Source organism: Homarus americanus, unplaced genomic scaffold (assembly GCF_018991925.1).
Source record: "Homarus americanus isolate GMGI-L3 unplaced genomic scaffold, GMGI_Hamer_2.0 scaffold60044, whole genome shotgun sequence".
Lineage (NCBI taxonomy): Eukaryota > Metazoa > Arthropoda > Malacostraca > Decapoda > Nephropidae > Homarus > Homarus americanus.
In genome coordinates, this window is record NW_024726521.1 from 392,501 (window position 1) to 402,421 (window position 9,921).

Here is a 9,921-nt window from a genome sequence, read left to right on the forward strand (position 1 = left end):
GTGGGTAGGGTAGGGAGGAAGGAGGTAGGGTAGGAGGACGGTGGTAGGGGTAGGGGAGGAAGGTGGGTAGGGTAGGGAGGGGGTGGAAGGGAGGAGGGTAGGGTAGGGGTAGGGTAGGAAGGTGGGTGGGGTAGAGGAGGAAGGTGGGTGGGTAGGAAGAAAGGAAGGTGGGGTAGGGATAGGGAGGAAGGTGGGTGGGGTAGGAGGAGGGTAGGGGTAGGGGAGGAAGGTGGTGGGTAGGGAGGCAGGGAGAGGAAGGTGGGTAGGGTAGGAAGGAAGGTGGTAGGGTAGGACGGTGGGTAGGGTAGAGAGGAAGGTGGGTAGGGTAGGAAGAAAGGAAGGTGGGTAGGGATAGGGAGGAAGGTGGGTAGGGTAGGAAGGAAGGTGGGTGGGGGGGTAGGAAGGAAAGGGGGGAGTTGAGAGTCTAGTGGTGGCCCTCGTTATTAGCCAATCCTACACACCTTATTACCTGAGAAGTAGCGTCGTGTGCTTCATTAAACGTGTTATGGCGGCTGTTACACCTTCCTTCAGGAGGATATGAAGCTTCTGGAGGAGATGTAAAGTTGGCCTCATGGAGATCCTCGCTCGCTTACCTGCTGGTGTTGAAACTTTCTATTTTACCTAAATTACTAACTCAGAAAACTCCGATTTTTTAACAAGAGTGCGACTTCTGGTTGTATCTGAAGAAATCATTTTAGGCAGGAGCGTAAAACTTTCAGTCCGTGTTAAGTGAGAAAATCAACCTATAATGTGACTCTGAATAAAAAAGAAAGTCATATCACCTGACGTTGAACAGGTAAATAAAACTAAGAGATGAGGGAAAAGGTGACTCAGGGGATTTAAAAGAATAAATCACTAAGTATCAGACATCTATACAGCCTCTCGACTAACGTAAGATAAAGTGTTTAAGTCCAAGATGAAAAGAAAATCATGTTTACCGTACCATAGCAGTGGTGGATTAACCTGTAGTGTTGGTACAGTGTCAGTCATTCTTCCTCATAAGTATTACCTATCGCTCCATGTTGAAAATACCTTATCAAATCCTCTTTTCATTTACGTTAAATTATTTTCGACATAATATTTTTTTTTTCCATCTAAAATTATAACATTAGCTGTCTTGTTGCCTTTTTTTTTTCAAGCAGTAGCGCTGTCTCCACTTACCTCCATTTTCCATTAAGATTTTGTTCATTTATTATCAGTAGGAATACCAAGAAAAGTGAAGCGAGGAAATAACGTTATCAGTGTAACTTTCCAGTCAGCTGTGTGTAAAATATTTTGGAATATTAAACATTAAATAATTTACTGCAGATAAGAACCGACATCGAGCACCATACTAGAGGAACTTAGTGATGCAAAGTTCTTAAACCATCTTAGGAAAATTTAGAGATATTTTTAATAAGTCAGAAACTCATATTATTAGAAAAAGGTTGATTTGGTGTCTACAGTAAAAGGGGCGGAGGTCAGGAGGGTGTGGGGAGAGAGACGAAGGAAGAGGAGGAATGACAGCAAGAACCGGAGGACACACAGCTTCTCCCGGAGTACTGAAGGACACACAGCTTCTCCTAGTTCCTGAGGGCAGAACACCTGATTGCGGAAGAACAAATCTTCTGTTGAAATCAAAATGAAGAAACCTGCTCTCCTGAGTCGCTGTAAACTACATCTCTTCCTGTAGAATTCAAGAACACAGATCTTCCCTCCTCTGTCTCTTCTTCCTCTGTCTCTCCTTCTGCAGTCTCTCCTTCTACAGTCTCTCCTTCTGCAGTCTCTCCTTCCGCAGTCTTCCACAAGTGTTAAGGAATATTTGTTTTTTCTAAACTACTGAATTAAGTAACTATATCCATCTTAACATACACCACACACTTGATATTTATTGTCCTCAGTCGCGTTAACTTTACTGGTTGACTTGACGGATCATCTCGACTGCGGATCAGTGACACCTGCATCCTAATCCCGAGATGAACGATCGTCTGGCGTCTGATGACTTGTTTAAATCTACATCAGTGAAGAGTATTAGCTCCTTGATGTCTTAATCGTCTCGGGGATGGAGTCGTGACCTACATTACTATAGTGAGAGTTTAAGACTTTAACTATATATTAGAAGAGAATAAATTAATTTCCTGAGAGTTAACAGAAAAGATTCTATAATTGTCACTGAATAATAAAACTGATAAAATTATGCGTTTCATAATAGACTAGAAAAGTAGAAAAGTACTTTGACCTTTAACTTTGACCCCTATTTCGAGATTACCAGTTTTCTTTTGATTATATTGAAGAAACTTATTATTAAAAGCTTCTTCAATATAGGATAGACATTTTTATGAGATATTTCCTTTATATAATCAGAAAGAGAACTTGGTAGTCCTTCAGGTAATTGACGAGGTTAAAATCATTACTGTAATGATTTAGGTATTTGACCTGTAATTACCGATGAGGGAGGGAAATATACAGTGATTGTACCGAGGATGATGACTGTGACCTTATGACTGTCTGGTTAGGTTAGTTTGGTTAGGTTAGGTTAGGTTAGGTTAGGTTAGTTTATTGAGGAAGTAAAGGAAATGTGTGTGTCCATACATACATACATACATACATACATACATACATACATACATAATGCTTGGCTATATGTACAGAAATAATTCCCTGAAGAGACGATAGCAAGGTAGGCCTAACCAGAGATAAGAGGGACGTCTCAAGAAACACACACACAAACACACACACACACACACACACACACACACACACACACCCCCCCCACCTTTATTTTTACACCTAACACAAGTTTGGTTAACATGTTATCACTGTCGGGACTTTATCACTTGGTCGCCATGTGAAGTGTGAAGCGGAAAGAGACTCACGCCCGTATTATTAAAGAACATCTTCCCTTGAAGAGGGTCGTCGTGTTTCAACCCGAGTTTTAAACTGAATAAGTCCTGAGGGACACCGCAGTACTGTACTTAACGGGGTGGTGTGGCGGTAAAATGAACTAATTCCAATATTATAAATAAATTTTATTGGAATTAGTTAATTTTGATGGGAAGGGGTGAGAAGGAGGGGAAGTGGGAGGAGGAGGAGGGATGAGGAGGGGGGGAATGGAGGAGGAGGGGGGGGAATGGAGGAAGAAGAGGAGGGGATTGGAGGAGGAGGAGAATGGAGGAAGAGGAGAATGGAGGAAGAGGAGAGAGGGGAAGGAGGGTGGGGTAGAGGAAGAGGAGGGAAGTGGGGTAGGAGGTGGTGGAGGAAAGGAAAAGGAAGAAGAGAGGAAGTGGTAGAGGAGAAAAAGGATGGAAGAGGGGAAAGTGGGGTAGGAGGAGAAGGAGAAGGGGGAAGGAAGGAGGGGGGGAAATAAAGGGATACGAGGAGGATAGAAAGAGAGGGAAGAGGAAAGGGAGGAGAAGGAGGGAGAGGGAAGGTGTAGGCCCTGTAGGGTGTCAGAGGAAGGAAGGAAAAGGAAGGACATGAGAAGAAGGAGAAATAGAGCAAGGAGAGAGAGAGAGAGAGAGAGAGAGAGAGAGAGAGAGAGAGAGAGAGAGACTATAACTTTATCACTAATGAACCAAAAAATTATTCAACTATTCCATAACTTCCTCCTCTACTTAACATGGGGTGAGGGAGAATAGAAAGTCACTTACACTATTATACCAAAGTTCCATGACCACCCATTTTACCCGACCACGAATCATTGAAGGTAAAGAACATGCGTCTGTTTAAACGTTGTGATAAGAGTTTAGCAGAGCGGGAGAGAAAGATAAGACTACACTGTGGTGATGAAGAGGCAAGGGGAGGAAAATTCTTGTGTGGGGGGCGTGTGGGGGAGGGTCGGGGTAGGTTGTCTCCAGGGTGATTTAGAGCAACATTTGTAATTTTTAAAAGGATTGGTTGTTTTCATTTTTCTTCATAGTATCGGGGATTATCTTGGTGTGGGAAGGAGAGACAGAGGAAAGGTTTCGGGTCCTTGACTCTTTGCTTGGATTCGAACCTTTGTTTTTTTTTTTATTGGAAGTGATTTATGTTATGGCTTCTGGACATTTTTGTTAAGTTAGAGACGAAATTCCATTGTTAGTTTATCTTTAGGTCAATATTATCGTCATACGGTTCTGATATCGTAATATTAATCACTTCCTATCGTAAATGACTTAGTGTTAATGATATTGGTTCGTAATCATCATGTTGTTATATAAAGTTGTTAGGTTATGTTATCGTCTAGGTCATTAAGATTTCGATATCATGTTATTTTCTCATTTACGACGTGGCTAGTGGTTAACGTTACGATATTAAAACAGCATTGGGAATAGGTTAAAACATCAGTATTTAACATTGACCATTATACCACGAATACAATCCACAAACACTCAATTTTCAAACATTCGTACGATAACTTTTTCTCTTAAATGATTGACGTAACACTACACGACAAAATTTACCTCCAAAATGCCATCAAAATTACACGGTAACTGCTTGTATTTGACCCATTCTCTTAATACGAGTTAAAAGTTAAATTCAACATACAAAAAAAAATCGGATAGCAAAGGTATAAAAGAAAGTATAAAGGATATATCCATTTTAGTGTTCACGTGTCAGTCAGAGGAGGCGTACGTACTATTCTTCCGCTCTGATGCACACTACACCCCGCCACCATATATATAGAATACGTTGTCATATGTTACTGTGTGTGTGTGTGTTCTGGATTGGGTATATTTTTATTCTGTTCTCGTGTGATGTGAGCTTGTTCAGTTTGTTCTGGCGCTTGGTTTCTGTGTTTTGTTCAGTTTGCTCTATGATTTTGTGTTTGATCAGTTTATTCTCTTCTTTGACCTGTGTTTTTTGTTTTTGATTTGATTTGTATATTAATTGTTATTGTTTGTCCTGTTTCCGTCGTTATATTGCCAGTCTTATCGTCTCCTTCACTGCTGCTGCTGCTGCTGCCGCTGCCGCCTCACAAGACGAGGTACGCTGCCAAGAAGTTAAAATCAACAGCAGAACGCACCCAATCCCCCGTCCTGTTTACACAACCTACAAACTGGTGCAGACTTTTCATATCATACTCAAGGTCGCTATTCCTTACCTCTACTGCTTTTGTTCATATGCCATTTGTATCCGTCTGTTCATGCGGCGTTGCGTCTCTCCGTCCATGCGCTGTTGCGTCTGCCCGTCCATGCGTCGTTGCGTTTGTACATCCACACGTCGTTGTCATTGTGTTCGTCTGTTCATGTGTCTTAACTGTAAAAGATATATCTGGAACATTAAGTTACAGTGTTTCTCTTACGTGTTCCTCTCTGGCGAGTTAAATATAGTCGGGGCTTTTTAATTCTCATGGGGATTTGTTGGCCAATTTTGTTAGCCTGCGCAGAGCACTTGTGTCTACCAAATTTTGTTTCTCCTTTAATGTGCCTGTGTGGTTAGTTGTGTAGAAACCCGGGATGATTTACGTGCATCCACAGACAAGAAACTATTTTAGGTCGAAAGACTTTATTACATTGAAGACAAAGAAGATAATAAACATTTTGATGGGGGTTACACGGAAGTCAATATGAATGGAAATTGCCTCCGTCCTGTTTTGTGCAACCTTTCACAACATAATTAATCAATATAGAAGCAAAAAATATCAAGCTGATGTATATAAAATAAAACTAAAATTCATTACCTGGGCCAATTTGTATATACTGTTTAGGTATGCTTTCTTGACCCCAGATACCGGAAGTAAACAAACTGTGACGTCATATGAAACATTCGTATAACTTAGAAATAGTAAAATGTACTTTCTATACTTTCGAAATATTACTCCAAGGTTTAATTTATCAAAGTGTGGATATTTATTTTGTTTCATATTTATAAGTTCAATAGAATGTTTATTTTTTTCTCCGATTTTGATGTTTAAATGAAATAAAGTGATATTCGGCAATGGCAATTAGACAAATGGTCCTCTGTGCTAACCTAACCTAACCTAACCTAATGGACCTGATTCTAAATGGTTAGGACAGATTAGGTGCCCCAATTGACCTGATAACATTAAAAAGGTCATAATTGTTCCCCAAAGTTATGCTAAAAGCGAAGACCATAAAACACAAGAACGAAAATACATACAAAATATTGAATAAAAAAAACATTTTCTTTTTTCTCAAGATTTTCCTCACTCACACGCTGTGCCTCCCATCCCCATATGCTAAACTCATCGTCTGAAAATCCAGGTCGACGTAGACAATATTAAACTTACTAAAACCTCTCAGCTCAGTGAAGCCCAATCATAACTTGTATCCAACTCATTACAACAAATCCCCCCCCCCCCATTCGATTACTAGCTCACCGGAGGACCTAATTTTCAAGCTGTTTTATCGATTATTTTTTTCCAACCCATGATTTCCAAGTGAGCTGCCATGAAGTGTTTTGTTAGAAATTTTGCCGAGTTTTTTAGTATTATTTTGTACACTGAATTGAAGCTCGTATATAAGGGGTTAAGTCATACGTATTTGAAGGGTTGTTACTTCATATTTAAGGGGTATATAAAGGGGTTAAATTATGTTCCTAGGGGGTTGACATCATACTCAAAGGGGTTAAATACTCGGGTCACATTGGTCCTTACAACATATTCAACCGCTGGCCTTAATCTCTGTCAAAATCGTAGCAAAAATACCTGAAAAATTGTATAACTAAATATGTGATAAAATGAATAAATAAACTGATAATTAATGAAAATATACAAGTTATTAAAAGATTCTCTATAGACTCATATAAAACTAACGTGACAGCTGATGTGAACGAAAAAAAATGGGAAAAAAATAGAAATACAGTGAAGAGAAAAAATATCCTTGGGTTTACTACTCAGAGTCGTTCTGGGTTTCTAGGTTTCTACGACCTTCATCATCAAGGCTTCTGTCGGTACACCCAGTAGAGTTAACCAGCCACACTACTACCTCCACCATGACTTACTACCACTACTATTACCACCACTACTACTACTACCACTACTATTACCACTACTATTACCTCAACCACTACCACCATTACCTCCACCACTACTACCACTTTTTTTACTTTTATTGAAACCTATTAGCACTAGGACCTATTAACTAGAACCTATTAATATTGAAATCTATATGTACTGGAACCTATTAGTATTGAAACCTATAATTGTACTCTCTCTCTCTCTCTCTCTCTCTCTCTCTCTCTCTCTCTCTCGTTCATTAATTCCGGCTGGGGTGAGTGAAAGGTTTCGTTGTTGTATATAATAGGGAGGGAGTTAGTTACTCCTGACGCTGATATATCGATTGTCATTTACTGTTTCACCATTCACTGTCCACACACACACTATATTTATTGTTTGTTGATTCTGTCTCCTCTCTGTGTATAGTGGGGAGGGGGGGTAGAAGGGTAAGGGTGTGTGGGAAGGGGGTGTGTGTGGATAGGGTATGGGAAGTGGTGGGAGGGGAAGGTGGATGGGGCTTGTGGGTATTTATGGGAGTAGTTTGTGAAGCGTATATATATATATATATATATATATATATATATATATATATATATATATATATATATATATATATATATATATATATATATATATATATATATATATATATATATATATATATATATATGTGTGTGTGTTGTTTGGTTTGTTTGTTTGTTTGCTTTGTGTGTTTTATTGTGTGTTTGCTTGTTTTTTTATGTTATTTATATGTTTGTTCTCGCGATATTAGTCATACAACTTAGCTACACTGTTGATCACATTATTTCCCCTATAGTTACTAGTAATTGTGCTATCGCTAATAAGAGGGTAATATCCTGAATAAAAAAATACCAATCAATAATATAGTGATGGTGACAATCCACGGGACAGACTACACTTTAAACACTGTTGGGGGTCAACTCATTAGACCTTGTCGGGTTTCAACTTATTAATTATTTCCTGTACACCAAAGACAGTAATTGGATTATCTAACACCGGGACCGACAGTAGTTATTGTTGGGTCATGCTGGGGGTCAAGGTCAAACACACCCGAGGGATGGAATACTTCTTTAAAACAAACCTTAATCATCTCGTCACTAGTTCGCGTTTTTTTTTAATACGTCTAAATCGGCCAATCATTGGAAGTGTCAGTTGCGTGATACCCGATGAAATAGTGTTTAAGGTGTTTCAGCGTGTCTCTACCGCCAAGATCTCGTGTTTTGCTCAGTACACCTTTTTCTCCTTCACCTGACGTCACTTTATCCTCTTTCATCTCTAATTAAGGTAAGTTTTGGTCAGGGAAAGTTAGGTAAAGTTAGGTTAGGTTAAGTTAGTCATGTATACTGATATTTGAGGGTTTTTTGCGTGTTTTTACCCCACAATGTTGGTAATTAGGGGGAGGGGGTGAAGGTACAGTGGCTGGCGAGTTTTGTGAGATGTGGCACCACTGTTTGTTTACATCGTAGTAAAGCTAACAGTACTACCCTCGCTATAGTAACCAGACCAAGGATGATAAATATTCTGTCCCTCTTCCCTCTATCTGTGAATGAGCGCATTTCCTGCATGGCTACAGTTTTAATATATATTACCAAGTAGAATGTCGTTGGCTCCTATCTGCTGTAAGAACATAAGAATGGAGGAAACTGCAACGGGACTATTGGTCCATACTGGGCAGTCCCATTTACACTCAACCCTTATCGCTCATATATCCATCCAACCCATGTTTGAAGCTATCCAGCGTATTCGAGTTAATGATGATGTTTGGTAACTTGTTCCATTCATCCACTACTCTATTTCCAAATCAATGTTGACCTATCTCGCCCCTAAATCTAATTTTTCTAATTAAAAACCATTGCTACGGGTTCGCTCCTGGTTGGATAGTTTGAGTACCTTTGTTATATCACCTTTGTTTAGCTCTGACTTCCATTTATACACCTCGATCATATTGCCCCTCATTCTACGTCTCTCGAGGGAGTGCAGATTAAGATGCTTTAACCTGTCTCTGTAATCAAAGTTCCTAATTCCCGGGATTAGTCTTGCCAATCTCCTCTGTATTCTTTCTTGGGATTCTATATCCATTCTGTAGTACGGTGACCAGAACTGAACAGCATAATCCAAGTGAGGTCTAACAAGCGCAAGATATAGTGGTGCCACATCTCGCAAAACAACGCCAGCATTCATACATACATACATACATACATACATACATACATACATACATACATACATACTGAACAGCCTATTAAACCACCGTGACCTTTAAATCATCTTGTCTCGCCATAAAAATATCAGGTTGTCCAGTAGTCAAGTTTGATTATAATCCGTCTACCTGTTTTAGAGAGATTACACACACACACAAGGGAGGGAGAGGGGGAGAGGCAGGGCAGCACCTATCCCTGTGACGTCACCATTGTGTTTACCTCCATGCATTACGTCACTGATTAGAGGATCCCGCCTTGTAAACACACCCTGAGCCATGAAATGAGTTCCGGACGCGTTGAGCTCTGACTAAACCCAAAATATTGTTCGTGGATCCTCTCCGTCAAGCGCGAGGCGGAGAAGTGATGTTCCAAGATTCATTTGGCGGAAAGGCTGTAGCAGCTTCGTGTGAGAGTAAGAGAGCTAAGGTGGATGTTCGTAGCTTATGTGGCAGAGGTAATTGCCCCAAGCGTCACGTGGCAGAGAGGTAATTGCCCGTAGAGTCACGTGGCAAAGGTAATTGACCCTAGAGTCACGTGGTGGATAGGTAATTGCCCGCAGCGTCACGTGGCAGAGAGGTAATTGCCCGTAGAGTCACGTGGCAGAGAGGTAATTGCCCGTAGAGTCACGTGACAAAGGTAATTGCCCGTAGAGTCACGTGGTATAAAGGTAATTGCCCGTAGACTCACGTGGTATAGAGGTAATTGCTCGTAGCTTCACGTGGTAGAGAGGTAATTGCCCGTAGATTCACGTGGTATAGAGGTAATTGCTCGTAGCTTCAC